The sequence below is a fragment of the Erythrolamprus reginae genome, chromosome 3 (genome assembly GCF_031021105.1).
Source record: "Erythrolamprus reginae isolate rEryReg1 chromosome 3, rEryReg1.hap1, whole genome shotgun sequence".
Classification (NCBI taxonomy): domain Eukaryota; kingdom Metazoa; phylum Chordata; class Lepidosauria; order Squamata; family Dipsadidae; genus Erythrolamprus; species Erythrolamprus reginae.
The window spans coordinates 217,442,596-217,449,624 of record NC_091952.1 but is presented as its reverse complement, the minus strand read 5'-3'; positions in this window follow the sequence as shown (position 1 = coordinate 217,449,624).

Genomic DNA, 7,029 nt, shown 5'->3' with positions numbered 1-7,029 from the left:
CAGGTGGACGGAATCTCTCCCTCCTTTTGTGACCGGCTCCCCATGACAGACAGGCACAAGCGAACCAGGAGCATTTCACCCCTGATCTGGTAGTAGCAGTTAAACGGAATAAAAACATAATTAAACAACAGAAATAAGATAAAATGGCATAGCAAGCTGCGAAGGTAACTATGACAGAGAAGAAAACACTACTATTTTACATGAAGTGTAACTTCTCTGGTCGATTGAAGAGGAAAATAGGTGTCTTTTGGCAACTGAACAGTTTAACAAATCCCATTAAAATATCACCATGGTTTCAGTAGTGGAAATAATAGGACAAGGATACCGCATACTAGAAAATTTTATTACTTTGTAATCATTTTAGGTACCAACGTAAAGAAAATTTAGCACCAAAGTATATAATTGAAGATATTTTTAAGCCCTACTTTGATGTTACGTTTTCATTCCACATATTCTTCTAATAAAAATCCAACTGTAACGGTACCCAAGTGATTCATTGTCATATGAAGATGATACAAGGAACATGGAAACAAAAACAAAAAAAAAAGAATTGAACATTTGCTGTTCAATTATAGTTAATTGAATGTTATATATTAGTTGAAATATATTCGCTGGCTGGGGAATTCTGGGAGTTGAAGTCCAAATATCTTCAAGTTGCCAAGGTTGGGAGACATTGCCATAGACAGATGATCATGATTTGCAACCTTTTTTTCAAACACATTTCCAGGAAAACAAAAACAAACCATTAGGGAAGCTGGATATGTTTTATGACCATCATAAAACTGGTCATAAAATCAAGTCTGATTTGACTTATGGCTGCAGTAATGGAAATTCTAATCCCAATTGCGTTGTAAGTTAAGGACTACCTGTAGCTACTTGCTGTAAAGAGAGAAAATTACCTTCCCAGATTATTTAACCTTTTGCAATGCCTCTTCCTCAGCTGTCATAAACTTTTGATAAGCAAATTAAAATGAAATTTGATGAGGCAGGGACAGTGAATCAGTCGGGTGGAGAGGGGAAATCAAATTAGAAAAAAGAAATGGGTTTTTAAAAACATGATTCTTAACGTGGACATTGACATACATAACATGATATCCAAAAATGATTATCTATCATCCGTGGGTATGAGTAAGAATATATACCGTATATGATACTCTTTAAGCATGTCAAGCATTTATTTTGACCACAGATACTTTAATTAATAGAGAAATAGTTGTGTTTGTTTTTGAACAAGTGAAAATATTAAGTTAGCTGCCACCTGGAAAATTTTGGAGGGCCTTATGTAGTCCAATATTTCAGGAAGGGATTGACTGCTATGTATTTGAAGGCAGAATTTTTTAAACGTAGCAAATACTGTAGGTCTTTCATAATTTAACATGACAACTGTGTAGGATGGGACCTATGGGGAGTCTCAGTCATCCAGGTTATGGTTGTCCCAAAGATGCTTTAAAAGCAATTGGACTTGGATTTTTTTGAAAACATTTTTGAGAAATGAAACCTCTTCAAGAAAAAAAAAAGCCCAATTGCCTTTGGAGAGGGCAATTTTAGAACTATATGACTTATCTGACATTATGCCTTTTACATGGATTGAAAATACTTGAATTCCCAATTAACACTTATAGAAATGTGTAATAATAATAATAATAATAATAATAATAATAATAATAATAATAATAAAGCAGTCAACAAGATACACTTTCCTGCACTTTAAGAAATGACATTGGGATCAAGGAAAGATAGTGACAAATTGTTGAAATTATTAATTACAACATGCTTGAGAGAATATTACGTAGTAGATGTTTGTACTGCCTAACATAAATGCAGCTCAGAAAATTGATGTGATGCCTAATGAATGTCTTGAATCATTGTTAAATACACAGTGTTTTCTTATTCAATCTGATGCTTAATCTGTCTTGTTTAGAATGGAAAAAACAAGATTTTAGTTTTTGCATCCACTTTGCAAGATAAAACTACTGAATGTCGCTAAAATGATGCAGTTTTTTAAAATCATTGTTACGGGGGGATGTATGTTTAATTTCAGCTTGGACCACACTACCAAATTTTAGACAGAAATACAAAGAGATTGTGGTGAAAGAGAAAATTTCAATAATTTCCCAATAATATGAACCTAAGAACCTGTAAAACATATTGTTTGTCCAGATATTATCTCTGGCTACCGCAGAAGAGATGGAGAAATAAATAGAGGAGTTGGAAAGCTAGACTGCATCTTAGTGTAGTCTTAATATCCTGACTGCAGGTGACTGGTGTTGCATCCAGAACAACAGGGGTTGATGTAATGCTACAATTAGCTGGACTTTTATAGCTACAGGATGTTGTGTCCTCAATGCCAAATTACAAGTAAGTGAAATTGCACTTTGACTAGCAGTATTAGCAAGCAAAGGAAGAATAGTGACTATGTTAGTTAGATCTTTATATGACATATTGTGGAATACAATGGGGAAAGGTGTTTTGCTGCAAATAGCTGAAAGGTTAACTAGAGTTATTATAAGCCCAGGTAAGATAATACATAGGCAAAATACATAATCCAAACAAATATAAATACATAATCATCCAGGGACTATCTTCTGCTGCATGAATCCCAGCGGCCAATTAGGTCTCGTTGACTAAGCAATGTCATCTGGCGGGGCCTAGGGGAAGAGCCTTCTCTGTGGCGACACCGGCCCTCTGGAACCAACTCTCCTCGGAGATCAGAACCGCCCCCACCCTCCTTGCCTTTCGTAAGTTGTTGAAAACTCACTTTGCCACCAGGCATGGGGAAAATGACACCTCCCCTAAATACTGCTTTATGTATGGTTTGACTGGGTTGTGTGATTATTTTATTAACAGGGTTTTTAAATTGTGTTTTTAGATATTGGATTTGTACTGTCAGTCATGGACACAATACATAGAGGCATATAAGCAAATTATAGTAATGAAATGCATCATATCCCCTATGACCAAAACTGATTTTGGTCAAAGGGTTGACTTTCTTGTCTGGCTACTAGAGACACTCCTAATTGAATGGATGCTTCCATCCAGTGAAATATAATTTGATTTTTTAAAATAATCTCCAGCACATTTGTAGGATGTCAACACTTTAGAAATCCAAAGGGAATCAGAACGTTGTGGACATTTAGTTCTGAAATGAGACAGGTGAAGCTGAATATACAGTGATCCCTCGATTTTCGCGATCCCGTTCTTCGCGAAACGCTATATCGCGATTTTTCCCACCCGATGACGTCACTCTCTTCCTTCCTTTCTCATCTTTCTCTCTTTCTCTATCTTGCTTCTTCCTCTCTCACACTCTCTTCCTCCCTCTCTCATCTCTTTCTTTCCTTCTCTCTCTTTCTCTATCTCTCCCCCTCTTGCTGGCGGGCGGCGGGCGGGCGGGCGAGCGGGGGCATCAGCGAGGAAGACCCAGGGAAGGTTCCTTCGGCCACCCAGCAGCTGATCTGCTCGGCAGCGCAGCGAGGAGCCGAATCGGGGTTTCCCCTTTGCGTGGGCGGCGGGGAAACCCCGATCTTTGTCTGCTCGCTGCTGCTGTCTTTGTTTTTACTTCCGCAACCCTACATCGCGAAAAATCGATTATCGCGAGGGGTCTTGGAACGGAACCCTTGCGATAATCGAGGGATCACTGTACTTTATTCCAGGGCACTTAAATTGGATCCAAAGTACACTGCTCAAAAAAATAAGGGAAACACTTAAATAACACAATATAACTCCAAGTAAATCAAACGTCTGTGAAATCAAACTGTCCACTTAGGAAGCAACACAGATTGACAATTCACATGCTATTGTGCACATTCAACTTTGTACAGAACAAAGTATTCAGTGAGAATATTTCATTCATTCAGATCTAGGATGTGTTATTTGAGTCTTCCCTTTATTTCTTTGAGCAGTATATTTCCCTTATGTGGCAAATATGAATATCTTTTAAATTTAAGCCATGAATTTTCGCTTGCCTTCTTCAAATTGTTTTCTCACTCAGAACATTTGTCATACAGCTAATCCTCAATTTATGTCCAAAACTGAGCACAAAATGTCTGTTACTAAGCAAGACAGTTGTTAAGGGAGTTTTGCTCCATTTTATGACCTTTTTTGTCATCGTTGTTATATGAAGCACTGCAGTTATTAAATTAGTAACAGTTGTTAATTGAATCTGGCTTCCCCATTGACATTGCTTGTCAGGTCGCAAAAGGTGATCACAGAACACTGCAACTTTCATGGGATGCTGCAACTGTTGCAGTATGTAAAATGGTCATAAGTCACTTTTTTCATTACTGTGGTAACTTTGAGTGGATACAAAATGAATGGTTGTAAGTCAAGGACTACCTATATTACAATTGGGGAAATCAGACTGGGTTATTTCGTTATGAATTCATATAATGGTGGACCCTTTGTAAAAATAAATGTAGGGGCACAAATAGTTTTTGGATGTTGGATTTCTTTGTTTTATTTCAGAACAGTTTATAAAAATGTGAAGCATAATGCATAATGAAATATTTGGACATAATTTATCTTAAGGAAAAATGTGTTAAAGCACATATTTAAATTAACATTTTCTTGCCAGTATTTGTTGTTTATACAAAGTGAATGTTTGAGTAAATGTATGCAAACATCATACAGATACAAATGAATAGAATACCAATCTTAAGTAGAATGATCAGTGATGACTGTTTATACATTATTTGTAGACTATATAGAGTTTTGGAATATAGATAGGGCTGAAATATGATTCCTAACAATGTCTAGCATTTCATTGTTCCATAATTGTCTTTTACTCAGTACTCAATACTCAGTATTATGGGGAGATTAATGGCAACATTAATATTAGTGGCTCATGGAATACATTTTGAATTCAAAATTAGATTTTAAAATGAATTTGTATAGTTAATATAGTTCTTCATTTGTTGAAAATCTGAAGGCGTTTCTTTCAATTGTTTAATTTTTTGAAATAAATAAATTAAATCACCTACCTCAAGTGTCTTCTTACGCTTCTTTTTTCTCTTCTTAACCAGGCTAAACATATGCTTACAGAATGTGTGTCGCTAACATTTTGATGAGACAGAACTTCTCTGAGGATGGGCTCGAACACCAGTCTGAAAACTCAAAAAACTAAACCTCTGGTGACCAACCCAGATTGGGTCCCGCAATATTATCCTGGGAGATGTATATTTGTCTTCATTCATAAGATTCACCAGGCTGATTTGCCACTGCCTTTCTGAGGGATGTTTGATAAGACTTCCCACTCAAACCCCAGTCGAGTCCAACTCTGCTTAGTTATTGTTGAGATCATCCATGATTAGTTAGAGGTTGGTGCATGAGCTGGTGAAGATGTTAAATATTATTATGGACAATGTTTTTCTCCAGAAATATTGATCATTGTGCACTTGATTCATGTTGTCACCAGTGTACTGTGTTCATTAATCCCCATTCAAGCCTCACATTTCTTTCAAATGGCCACTGACAGCTTAATAAGTAGAAAAGAGTGAAATCTCCCTAGTCTTTCCAGATATCCTTCCTTGTTCCTCAAGGTACATTGCACCCCCAGCCCCCCAAAACCCTACAGTATTATAAAGGTAAAATAATTATGATTTTGTAAATAATTCTTCTATATTGAACACAATGAGATCTACAGGTCTTTGTTGTGCCAGATGACAATCATCCTACTGAAGAGAGAGATATACAAATTCTGAGGAAGCTCTAGGATAGGGGTCTCCAATCTTCTGATGTCTCCTGGGGAGCCTTGTCATTAAAGAAATGACTGCCATAGGAAACGTAACTGGCTACAAAACATACGTTTGTCACATTATTAACTGGTAATCTTATAACTTCCCCCCCTACTTTATTCTAATGTTGTTTTTGCTATTTTGGTAGGCTACTGATCCTGCTTACCAATATCAGACTACGGCCAGGGATCTTTTAAAACAATGATGGTGAACCTTTTTTTCCTTGGGTGCCGAAAGAGAATGTGCACACGCTATCGTGCATGCGCAAGTGGCCACACCCATAATACAAGCCGGGGTGGCGCAGCAGGTAGAGTGCTGTACTGCAGGCCACTGAAGCTGACTGTAGATCTGAAGGTCAGCGGTTCAAATCTCATCACCGGCTCAAGGTTGACTCAGCCTTCCATCCTTCCGAGGTGGGTAAAATGAGGACCCGGATTGTGGGGGCAATACACTGGCTCTGTTAAAAAGTGCCATTGCTAACATGTTGTAAGCCGCCCTGAGTCTAAGGAGAAGGGCGGCATAAAAATTGAATAAATAAATAAATTAAATAAATAAATAATTCAATGCCAGGGGAGGGTGAAAACATCCTCCCCCACCCTCCCGGAAGCCCTCTGGAGGCCAGAAAAAGCCTGTTACCCAACTTCTCGTGGGCCTAGTAGACTCATGTTTCAGCCTTCCCAGGCACCAAAGGCTTCCCTGGAGCCAGGGGAGAGTACAAATATCCTCCCCCATCTACCTAGAGCAGTGATGGCGAACCTATGGCACCGGTGCCACAGATGGCATGCAGAGCCATATCTGCTGGCATGTGAGCTATTGCCCTAATTCAGCTCCAATATGCATATCTGTGCCAGCCAGCTGACTTTGGGCTTGCACAGAGGCTCTGGGAGAATGTTTTTTGCTTCCAGAGAGCCTTTGGGGGATGGTGAAGGGCATTTATAACCCTCCCCTGGCTCCAGGGAATCCTTTGGAGCCTGGGGAGGGTGAAACATGAGCCTACTGGTTCCACCAGAAGTTGGGAAACAGGCTGTTTCCGGCCTCCAGAGGGCCCCCAGGGGAAGGGGGAAGCAGTTTTCGCCCTCCCCAGGCATTGAATTATGTGTGTGGCCACTCGCGCATGCACGATAGTACACGTGCATGCTCTTTTGGCACCTGAGGAAAAAAAGGTTCACCATCACTGCCCTAGAGGCTCTCTGGACGCCAACAACGCCCTCCCAGAGCCTCCGCGCAAGCCAAAAATCAGCTGATCGGCACACACATGCACGTTGGAGCTGAGGTAGGGCAACATGGCTCCATGTGCCAC